The sequence below is a fragment of the Saccoglossus kowalevskii genome, chromosome 9, assembly GCF_978046115.1.
Source record: "Saccoglossus kowalevskii chromosome 9, keSacKowa6.1, whole genome shotgun sequence".
Lineage (NCBI taxonomy): Eukaryota > Metazoa > Hemichordata > Enteropneusta > Harrimaniidae > Saccoglossus > Saccoglossus kowalevskii.
In genome coordinates, this window is record NC_140649.1 from 2,406,660 (window position 1) to 2,418,320 (window position 11,661).

Genomic DNA, 11,661 nt, shown 5'->3' on the forward strand with positions numbered 1-11,661 from the left:
TGTACAGACAAAATACAGACTTGTTTTGTTTCTCTCTGTCATTAGTTATCATTGTTGACAAACAAATGACTATATATATATATATATATATATAACTCAAAAATTATTGATTTAGGGGTACAGTACTAAGTGGTTTATAAACTACCTCTCCAATCTGTTGTAATTGACACGAGCCCAGCGGACACAAAAAATATTTCTTGCGGTGTTTCTCTGGGATCTATTCTTGGTCCAATTTTGTTTGTACATTAATGATATTGCCAACTTTACCAGCGATTTCGATTTCTGCCTTTTTGCAGATGACACCAATCTTAGTAATAACACAACTGGTGCAATGCAAATAAATTAACCATCAACACAGACAAAACTAATTATATGTTAATTAAAACACCCCAGAGAACAATCCATAATTGTGATAACATTAAGGTCGTAAATAAAACTATAGAAACATATCATCTACAAAGTACTTGAGTATGCGAACTGACACAACGTTTAATACATGGAATGAATTTGCAAAACTATAGAATACACAAGAGAACTGGTGATGGTTGTAGAACCATAACTGCCTCAGCTCAAAGACTGTTGTGTAATGCAGGGGAATGTAAAGGGAAATGTATAGTAGTGTTACCTCTGTGTAATTTACAATATATCTGCATTAACTTTCACTGTGAAGGACAATATGGGAGTTCACTTAAATGACTGGTAGAAGCAAGGCTGGGCAAATTTTGCAAAAAAAGTAGTTAGAATTACCAGGCACGCAATTGACACATTGTGGGATATCGAAATACGGATGATAAACGGCAAGTGATATTTCTAGAGATATAGTTGGAATTGAAGCAAGGGAGTGGCCTATTATTCCATGAAACATACTCGCACATATCCGTACATATCACCCTGTCTTAATGTGAGGGGGGGGGGGCATGTACACAATCATAATAACTGGAAATGGTTTCAGAACGGAAAACTGTTTTATTACTGTAAATAATTATGAACAATAAAACCTGAAATTTAGAAAAACTATGGACCACAAATAATAAAAATCGGTGATTTGCTGTACAGTTTCTAGAAAATTATTACAAGTCTCAGAAGTATTTGGACAGCCAATTTGCAAACTCACTAGCGAATTGGCAAACTGCTTGAGATGCTGAATTGTTCGAGTTACGGACATCGAGTTACGAAATCATCGTGTTACAGAAATGACCACGCCCATATTGTTGAAACCACGCCCAAATTGTAATTCGATATTCAATCATTATTAACAGTTAACGGAACTTCGAGTTACGGGCAACATACATTTTGGTCTGTGTTGCACGTCCACATTCAGTAACTTTCAAATTTTGTAACTTTAATTAGAAGTTATTCGAATTCGAGTTGGTAACTCATGTGCTACGTGTAATGTGTAATGTCGCAACAATGTTACTGTTATTATTGCAACAAAACGCACCAAAATCGAGTAATGTGAAGATTTGAAAATATGTTTGCCTGCTTTCACACGTTGAACCAGTGACACGGAAGACATTCGTGGGTTTTTTAATTTACAATGAATCGTTATATAATAAAAGAGAGAGAGAGTCTGAGATGATGAAAATATGGGATGACGCCGATGAGGAAGTATCACAACTCTGGCCTCTGTAATGTTGTGAAGATGTACAGGGACTAAGCCCAAAAAGTTGAAACAAGCAATCTCATTGCGTGGTAAAAAATGAAAGACAGTATCTGGATGAACAATAACTACAATCTACGTTGCTTACTGTTAATTACAATTCGAGTTAAAAAAATACAAAACAAAAAATATATGTTCCCCCCGACTCAAAGTTTGATTAACTGTTATTTAAAGTTCGAAATGTATGGTGCACGTAACTCGAAGTTCTGTTAACTGTTAATTGAAAGCGTGGTGGTCGTATTTTACACGCGTTGTATACGTCGATATGAGTCCCATATCGAACAGGACGCGCCACGACGACTGTCATCCTTGAACATCGAGTTACAATTTGGACGTGGTTTCACAAAAGTAGGCGTGGTTTCAAAAACATGGGCGTGGTCATTTCTGTGACTCAATGTTTTCGTAACTCGCTGTTCGTAATCGATGTCCTGATGGCTACCTCCAAAACGACGAATGAGGTCGAATATTATTAGCGGTTGGATGTGAAAATTTATTTTCTCCTCCTTTGTAGGAAACTGTTTCTCAACATGTCTCTTTATTCAAACCGCGAAAAAGCATTTTATATCATCTAAGCAATATGGACTCGCCCCGAGTAGACGCGACCACAAATCGGCGCCAGCGAGATTCGAAGCGAGTTTGCAAATTGGATGCCCCAATACTTCTGAGATTTGCTGTAACAGAACCATAACATTTACAAGATAAACGTTTTGTTTACTAGAAGGAAATGTCTTTTGGCAGCATTTCTTGTATTAATTTTCATTGCACAAAAAAGCAGCAGACACTGTTACTGAAACACAGAATTTGCATGTGTTTTTCCCGGCCATTCACGCAAACTGCAAATCAAGTCTTTTACTGCATCCATAGTTGTTGTCACTTTGCAGCCGCAATGATGAATGCATTGTGACGTATTTTGATCCCCGGAATTTGACCTTGCATTCCAGCTACAGTTACCTCCCTTTCATACCAGTTCAATTTCCTTTCATTATTTCATCCAGATTCCATGACATTTAACATTTAAAACCAACCTTTATTTCACAGTCACTCTAGTTTTCACTTTTCTAAAATTATTTTATTGGTCAAAAGAATTTTCACTCCCATCATGCAATCTCCCATAGTACTGTCATGAATTTGTTTTCGCGTATCTGTTGACCGACTTAATTAGCTGATTATTAGCTGAATTGCTGTGTTATGTCTGTCATCGTTTAGGTCTATTTGAAGTTTTGGACGGAACTTGGCTCAGTGGTTTGGAACTAATTACAAGATACCGTCGCTATTCTGACATCCGTAGTTATTAATGTAGTGAACGATTAATCAAAAGATATGACGTATTCAGTACTTAGTGTGATTGGCTTTATGATTGAAGGTTACGCCCTAGAGTCTTTTTACTGCATTGTAATTGGTCAGAGTTTTGAAAATGAATAAAGAGAGTTTGAGTTGGTCTTGGCGAATACTCCACGACAGACGCAGCCTTGGGCAGTCGGAGGGTCCGAGAGAGTCCAGGGGCGAGCCTTGAGAGAGTCCAGTCTTGGGCTAGTCTTGGGTCAGCCTTGCGAGAGTCTTGGGGATTTTTTCCCCAGGGTTTCGTGTCTTATAGAGTGCTCGATTGATCGACTAAGACGAGAGCTGAAACGTATTTCGTTGTGTGTGCCTTATTTGACTGTACAGTTAAAGTGACTTTCCCGATCCCGTACCTCAAGGGGACGAGATAGAGAGACGAGACGAGTTTCCCCCCTGACAGTGTAGAACCCCAGAGAGAAGAGATTTCCCCCTGATAGTACTTCCGCAGACACAGAGGCGATCGCCAACATAACTACAAATAACCTCGCTCTTATAACCTGCTTATGATAACAAGATGGACCACAATCGCTCATTCTTTAGGACTATTCAGGCAATTTTATTTCTTGCCAACCAGTTGCAACTTTACTGTGCATGTAACTTTCCCGACATTGCACATAGATTTACCAAATTAGCATGTAGTATTACGAACATTCAACCTATCTTTACCGACTTTTCACGCACTCTCTTGGCGACACAAACTGCACACTTTCCACGAATCTTTAAAGCGCGGTAGTTGTCGCACTGCGCATGTGCGAGATATATGGGTCTCATATAAACAAAGACTTTGACTGTTGCGCAGATCAACGAGTACGAACTGACACGTTTCCAAGCGTTTAATTAGGTAATTTACATGTGATTGGAAGGTATCGAAGGAGTCGCCGGCGGTAATCAGTGCAAGTCGCGCCCAGATCAAACCTCATATTTGTGATCAATATTTATCAACACAAATGACGAACATGCGCAGCACGACGACTACCGCGCTTTAAGGTCTCTGGACACAACTAATTCATCTCTGTACATGTATTACCTACCGTAGAGGCGCCGGCACGAAATTTTGCACAGATGGGCGAGATCTGCTCACCAACCTTGCGCCGAAGATTCTCTGAAACGCCAGTCCTTCATTTTGAGGGTCAAATTTTGCTGACACAAAGAGTTTCAGCTTGATTGCACGACATTGCACGTAGCAGGTTTTACTGGTAACTTTATCGACTTTGCACATATTGCTTCAGATGTTATACGTAACTCTCCCGACGTTGTACGTAACTTTATCGACTTTACAAATAGTACTCGGACGCTGCACGTAACTTTACCGACTTTACACATAATATTTCGGACGTTGTACGTAACTTTACCGACTTTACACATAGTACTTCGAACGTTGTACGTAACTTTACCGACTTTACACGTAGTACTTCGGACGTTGTACGTAACTTTACCGACTTTACACATAGTACTTCGAACGTTGTACGTAACTTTACCGACTTTACACGTAGTACTTCGGACGTTGTACGTAACTTTACCGACTTTACACATAGTACTTCGAACGTTGTACGTAACTTTACTGAATTTCCACATATCATTTCGGACGTTGTACGTAACTTTACAGACTTTACACATAATATTTCGGACGTTGGACGTAACTTTGCCAACTTTACAAATAGTACTTCGAACGTTGTACGTACATGTAACTTTACCGACTTTACACATAGTACTTCGGACGTTGGACGTAACTTTGCCAACTTTACACATAGTACTTCGAACGTTGTACGTAACTTTACTGAATTTACACATATCATTTCGGACGTTGTACGTAACTTTACAGACTTTACACATACTATTTCGGACGTTGGACGTAACTTTGCCAACTTTACAAATAGTACTTCGAACGTTGTACGTACATGTAACTTTACCGACTTTACACATAGTACTTCGAGCGTTGTACGTAACTTTACCGACTTTACACATAGTACTTCGAACGTTGTACGTAACTTTACCGACTTTACACGTAGTACTTCGGACGTTGTACGTAACTTTACCGACTTTACACATAGTACTTCGAACGTTGTACGTAACTTTACCGAATTTACACATATCATTTCGGACGTTGTACGTAACTTTACAGACTTTACACATACTATTTCGGACGTTGGACGTAACTTTACCGACTTGACACATAGTACTTCAAACGTTGTGCGTACATGTAACTTTACCGACTTTACACGTAGTACTTCGGACGTTGTACGTAACTTTACCGACTTTACACATAGTACTTCGAACGTTGTACGTAACTTTACCGACTTTACACGTAGTACTTCGAACGTTGTACGTAACTTTACCGAATTTACACATATCATTTCGGACGTTGTACGTAACTTTACAGACTTTACACATACTATTTCGGACGTTGGACGTAACTTTACCGACTTGACACATAGTACTTCGAACGTTGTACGTACATGTAACTTTACCGACTTTACACATAGTACTTCGAGCGTTGTACGTAACTTTACCGACTTTACACGTAGTACTTCGGACGTTGTACGTAACTTTACCGACTTTACACATAGTACTTCGAACGTTGTACGTAACTTTACCGAATTTACACATATCATTTCGGACGTTGTACGTAACTTTACAGACTTTACACATAATATTTCGGACGTTGGACGTAACTTTACCGACTTGACACATAGTACTTCGAACGTTGTACGTACATGTAACTTTACCGACTTTACACATAGTACTTCGAGCGTTGTACGTAACTTTACCGACTTTACACGTAGTACTTCGGACGTTGTACGTAACTTTACCGACTTTACACATAGTACTTCGAACGTTGTACGTAACTTTACCGAATTTACACATATCATTTCGGACGTTGTACGTAACTTTACCGACTTTACACATACTATTTCGGACGTTGGACGTAACTTTACCGACTTGACACATAGTACTTTGAACGTTGTGCGTACATGTAACTTTACCGACTTTACACATAGTACTTCGGACGTTGTACGTAACTTTACCGATTTTACACATAGTACTTCGAACGTTGCACGCTCGGGGGGGGGGGGCTACTTCCACATTAAGTGGGTAAGGGTGTGAAGCCCACCTCTCGTAAACCATACTCACTTCTAAAACATTTTTTTTTTCTATTTATATACCCACTTCTAAACACAAGTTTTTTCGGTGAAAAAAAAACACCAGCTCACAATTTTCGCAACCAGTGAGCGCACCTGGGCGAGGCATTTTATTCAGCCTCTTCCAGTAATTAGCTTTGAATATAAGGACCTCTGAAAAAGTAAATAAATGCTACACACTTCTAAACCAGAACATTGATAAATGACTACCCACTTCTAAACAAGATAACGTGAAATGGCACCCCAGTCGGGCGGCACCCCGGGGTGGGGGTGGGGGGTTGCACGTAACTTTACCGACTTTACACATAGTACTTCGGGCGTTGTACGTAACTTTACCGACCTTACACATAGTACTTTGGACGTTGTACGTAACATTGCCGACTTTACACATAGTACTTCGAAAGTTGCACGTATCTTTACCGACTTGTGTTCAAACTAGCATCTGGGGATCGTTATCAGATTAGGCCATCCCATTTTCAATAGGAGGCAAATATACTTTTAGAGAGGGAAATGATCGGTATATGAATTTTCCATAATAATTGTTATTATTGAGTTCAATATTTAAAATTTAAAATAGAGCAAAACGAGAAAAAAATATTGTTAACGATCTCCAGACATCAACACATGCGATTCGTTGGCAAGTTTGCTGACGATTTGGTAATTATGTGTTTCTTTCATTCATGCATCCACAGTAGCCATCATTATACAGTATTTCCCCTCAAATTCGAAGCTGTTAACTGATTTTCTCTACAGGAGTTTCACCTCTTTTTGCATCTTTATTTTTCTGGAAATTTAGAGCTTCACTTTTATCATGCTTTTTTAGCCTTCCTAGGTGTTGCCAGAAACAAATTTGCCTTGCGCATATTTCGAGTATTTATTCCTTAATTTTCGATTGTCATACTTTTTGCTAACTTTTTGAGCCAACTTTTTAAGTTTAACTTCTTATTTGGTATTCGTAATCCCCCAAAACGATACAGGTTATATGTATACAGTCTATTGCCTGGTTTTGGTGTGTTTTTTTCAATAAAATAGCTATTCTGTGAGTTTATACATGGCGAACGTAATATGCGAATGCTGGGTTACCGTGAAACAAACAAATCCTGTTTGTTTTTTAATCTATGTTACTATATCGTATCAAGCAGTAATGACATCAGTATGAAGCCATGTAATATTTTCCCATATTACATGCTATTTGAAAAGTGAGGTCTACAATTTCAGCATAAATTAATTAAATTGTTAAAATATGAACCTTAAAAAACGCACCATTCAAGACATAACAATCTTCAGAATAAACTGCTCATGAATGAAAATCATGTCAAAAAATATTCCATTAGTCCGAGATAAACTTTTTGCGAAGTTGTCTGAAAAGGGTATCATTATATTTGTACATTTTGGCTGACTTGAAATGGTGCTGGCGTCAGATCCCTATCATGTTTTCAAAGGAAGTCGCACAAGCACCAAAAACTGTAAATCGATGAAAGGGCGCCACTTACGACGATAGTGGTGATTGTAATGAAGAAACTTGTGTGCGCGCTATGGCCTCTGGGAAGGAGTTTTGTGCTGTCTTCGTGATATGACAGGAATCGTCTATATTTTTGGGTCGTACACGCCTTTACCCTTGTTTCTCACCGTAGCGTATCAATATTTTCAAAGAATAATGGACATAGAGGTACTTTGCAGACTTGGCGGTCCAGCGGAGCTTTGCGGTGTTCGTCTGCTCGGTCAAACGTCCGTGGGCAACAGGGACGGAACATCGGCATACTCGTGAGTAATGACGTTGTACAATAAAATGGAGTTATTTCTAGTTAGCAGATCTAGTTAGATCTTGTTGTGATGATCTGAGCCGGAAACTTGTATCGATGACTACTAAGATCCGCAGACATAAGATGTTGTAGTTGTTTTGTCTTTCGTCAGCGGGAATTCAACTTGCCAAAACGACATTCACACTCTATTATTATGTAGCTCTGAGTGGCTGCTGTTTTGAGAGTTTTTAAACAATTTTGTATTTGACGTGCAGTAATTTTGTATGTTATTACCACAGTCAGCTGGCGTCGGTGTCGCTGGGTGTATAGAGGGGCTATTACCGTAGTCCGGACCGGACAAAGTCTTTGTATTCACGTCAATTATGGTTGATTTCTGGTTCACATTTCACATTTTTTCTACCCATTTCTTAGGTTCACTTTTACAGATATTGTTTAAATTTAGTCCAAAGGCAAGACAAAATGTTAGCTTCTAGTAGTTATTTTGTGATTTTGATCAAATTACAAAATAAAGTATAAAAACACAAAATTTAACAGGTGGCTATGATGTTTTGTTTTTATGTGTTCTTTTATATCTCAGACTGTGCTTTGACTGATTTTGTTAATAATACAAAACCATTTAACATAATGGGAGATTTATACACTTTTTCTATATACATACATTTTTTTATTTTTCTTAACCTTTTAGTTGCAAACAAACACTAACAATCAATATTTCAACATATCATCAGATGTATGCCTGGACGATTTAATTCAGTGTCCATTTTAGTTCCCAGCATCCATTTCTCATGCATGTCCTGACTGACTGGTGTCCATTTTAGTTCCCAGCATCCATTTCTCATGCATGCCCTGACTGACTGGTGTCCATTTTAGTCCCAGCATCCATTTCTCATGCATGCCTTGACTGACTGGTGTCTATTTTAGTTCCCAGCATCCATTTCTCATGCATGCCCTGACTGACTGGTGTCCATTTTAGTTCCCAGCATCCATTTCTCATGCATGCCCTGACTGACTGGTGTCCATTTTAGTTCCCAGCATCCATTTCTCATGCATGCCCTGACTGACTGGTGTCCATTTTAGTTCCCAGCATCCATTTCTCATGCATGCCCTGACTGACTGGTGTCCATTTTAGTTCCCAGCATCCATTTCTCATGCATGCCCTGACTGACTGGTGTCCATTTTAGTTCCCAGCATCCATTTCTCATGCAAGCCCTGACTGACTGGTGTCCATTTTAGTTCCCAGCATCCATTTCTCATGCATGCCTTGACTGACTGGTGTCTATTTTAGTTCCCAGCATCCATTTCTCATGCATGCCCTGACTGACTGGTGTCCATTTTAGTTCCCAGCATCCATTTCTCATGCATGCCCTGACTGACTGGTGTCCATTTTAGTTCCCAGCATCCATTTCTCATGCATGCCCTGACTGACTGGTGTCCATTTTAGTTCCCAGCATCCATTTCTCATGCATGCCCTGACTGACTGGTGTCCATTTTAGTTCCCAGCATCCATTTCTCATGCATGCCTTGACTGACTGGTGTCTATTTTAGTTCCCAGCATCCATTTCTCATGCATGCCTTGACTGACTGGTGTCCATTTTAGTTCCCAGCATCCATTTCTCATGCATGCCCTGACTGACTGGTGTCTATTTTAGTTCCCAGCATCCATTTCCTATGCATGCCCTGACTGACTGGTGTCCATTTTAGTTCCCAGCATCCATTTCTCATGCATGCCCTGACTGACTGGTGTCCATTTTAGTTCCCAGCATCCATTTCTCATGCATGCCCTGACTGACTGGTGTCCATTTTAGTTCCCAGCATCCATTTCTCATGCATGCCCTGACTGACTGGTGTCCATTTTAGTTCCCAGCATCCATTTCTCATGCATGCCTTGACTGACTGGTGTCTATTTTAGTTCCCAGCATCCATTTCTCATGCATGCCTTGACTGACTGGTGTCCATTTTAGTTCCCAGCATCCATTTCTCATGCATGCCCTGACTGACTGGTGTCTATTTTAGTTCCCAGCATCCATTTCCCATGCATGCCCTGACTGACTGGTGTCTATTTTAGTTCCCAGCATCCATTTCTCATGCATGCCCTGACTGACTGGTGTCCATTTTAGTACCCAGCATCCATTTCTCATGCATGCCCTGACTGACTGGTGTCTATTTTAGTTCCCAGCATCCATTTCTCATGCATGCCCTGACTGACTGGTGTCTATTTTAGTTCCCAGCATCCATTTCCCATGCATGCCCTGACTGACTGGTGTCTATTTTAGTTCCCAGCATCCATTTCCCATGCATGCCTTGACTGACTGGTGTCCATTTTAGTTCCCAGCATCCATTTCTCATGCATGCCCTGACTGACTGGTGTCCATTTTAGTTCCCAGCATCCATTTCTCATGCATGCCCTGACTGACTGGTGTATATTTTAGTTCCCAGCATCCATTTCCCATGCATGCCCTGACTGACTGGTGTCCATTTTAGTTCCCAGCATCCATTTCTCATGCATGCCCTGACTGACTGGTGTCCATTTTAGTTCCCAGCATCCATTTCTCATGCATGCCCTGACTGACTGGTGTCCATTTTAGTTCCCAGCATCCATTTCTCATGCATGCCCTGACTGACTGGTGTCCATTTTAGTTCCCAGCATCCATTTCTCATGCATGCCCTGACTGACTGGTGTCCATTTTAGTTCCAGGCATCCATTTCTCATGCATGCCTTGACTGACTGGTGTCTATTTTAGTTCCCAGCATCCATTTCTCATGCATGCCTTGACTGACTGGTGTCCATTTTAGTTCCCAGCATCCATTTCTCATGCATGCCCTGACTGACTGGTGTCTATTTTAGTTCCCAGCATCCATTTCTCATGCATGCCCTGACTGACTGGTGTCTATTTTAGTTCCCAGCATCCATTTCTCATGCATGCCCTGACTGACTGATGTCTATTTTAGTTCCCAGCATCCATTTCTCATGCATGCCCTGACTGACTGGTGTCCATTTTAGTTCCCAGCATCCATTTCTCATGCATGCCCTGACTGACTGGTGTCTATTTTAGTTCCCAGCATCCATTTCTCATGCATGCCCTGACTGACTGGTGTCCATTTTAGTTCCCAGCATCCATTTCTCATGCATGCCCTGACTGACTGGTGTCCATTTTAGTTCCCAGCATCCATTTCCTATGCATGCCCTGACTGACTGGTGTCCATTTTAGTTCCCAGCATCCACTTCCCATGCATGCCCTGACTGACTGGTGTCTATTTTAGTTCCCAGCATCCATTTCTCATGCATGCCCTGACTGACTGATGTCTATTTTAGTTCCCAGCATCCATTTCTCATGCATGCCCTGACTGACTGGTGTCTATTTTAGTTCCCAGCATCCACTTCCCATGCATGCCCTGACTGACTGGTGTCTATTTTAGTTCCCAGCATCCATTTCTCATGCATGCCCTGACTGACTGGTGTCCATTTTAGTACCCAGCATCCATTTCTCATGCATGCCCTGACTGACTGGTGTCTATTTTAGTTCCCAGCATCCATTTCCCATGCATGCCCTGACTGACTGGTGTCTATTTTAGTTCCCAGCATCCATTTCCCATGCATGCCTTGACTGACTGGTGTCCATTTTAGTTCCCAGCATCCATTTCTCATGCATGCCCTGACTGACTGGTGTCCATTTTAGTTCCCAGCATCCATTTCTCATGCATGCCCTGACTGACTGGTGTATATTTTAGTTCCCAGCATCCATTTCCCATGCATGCCCTG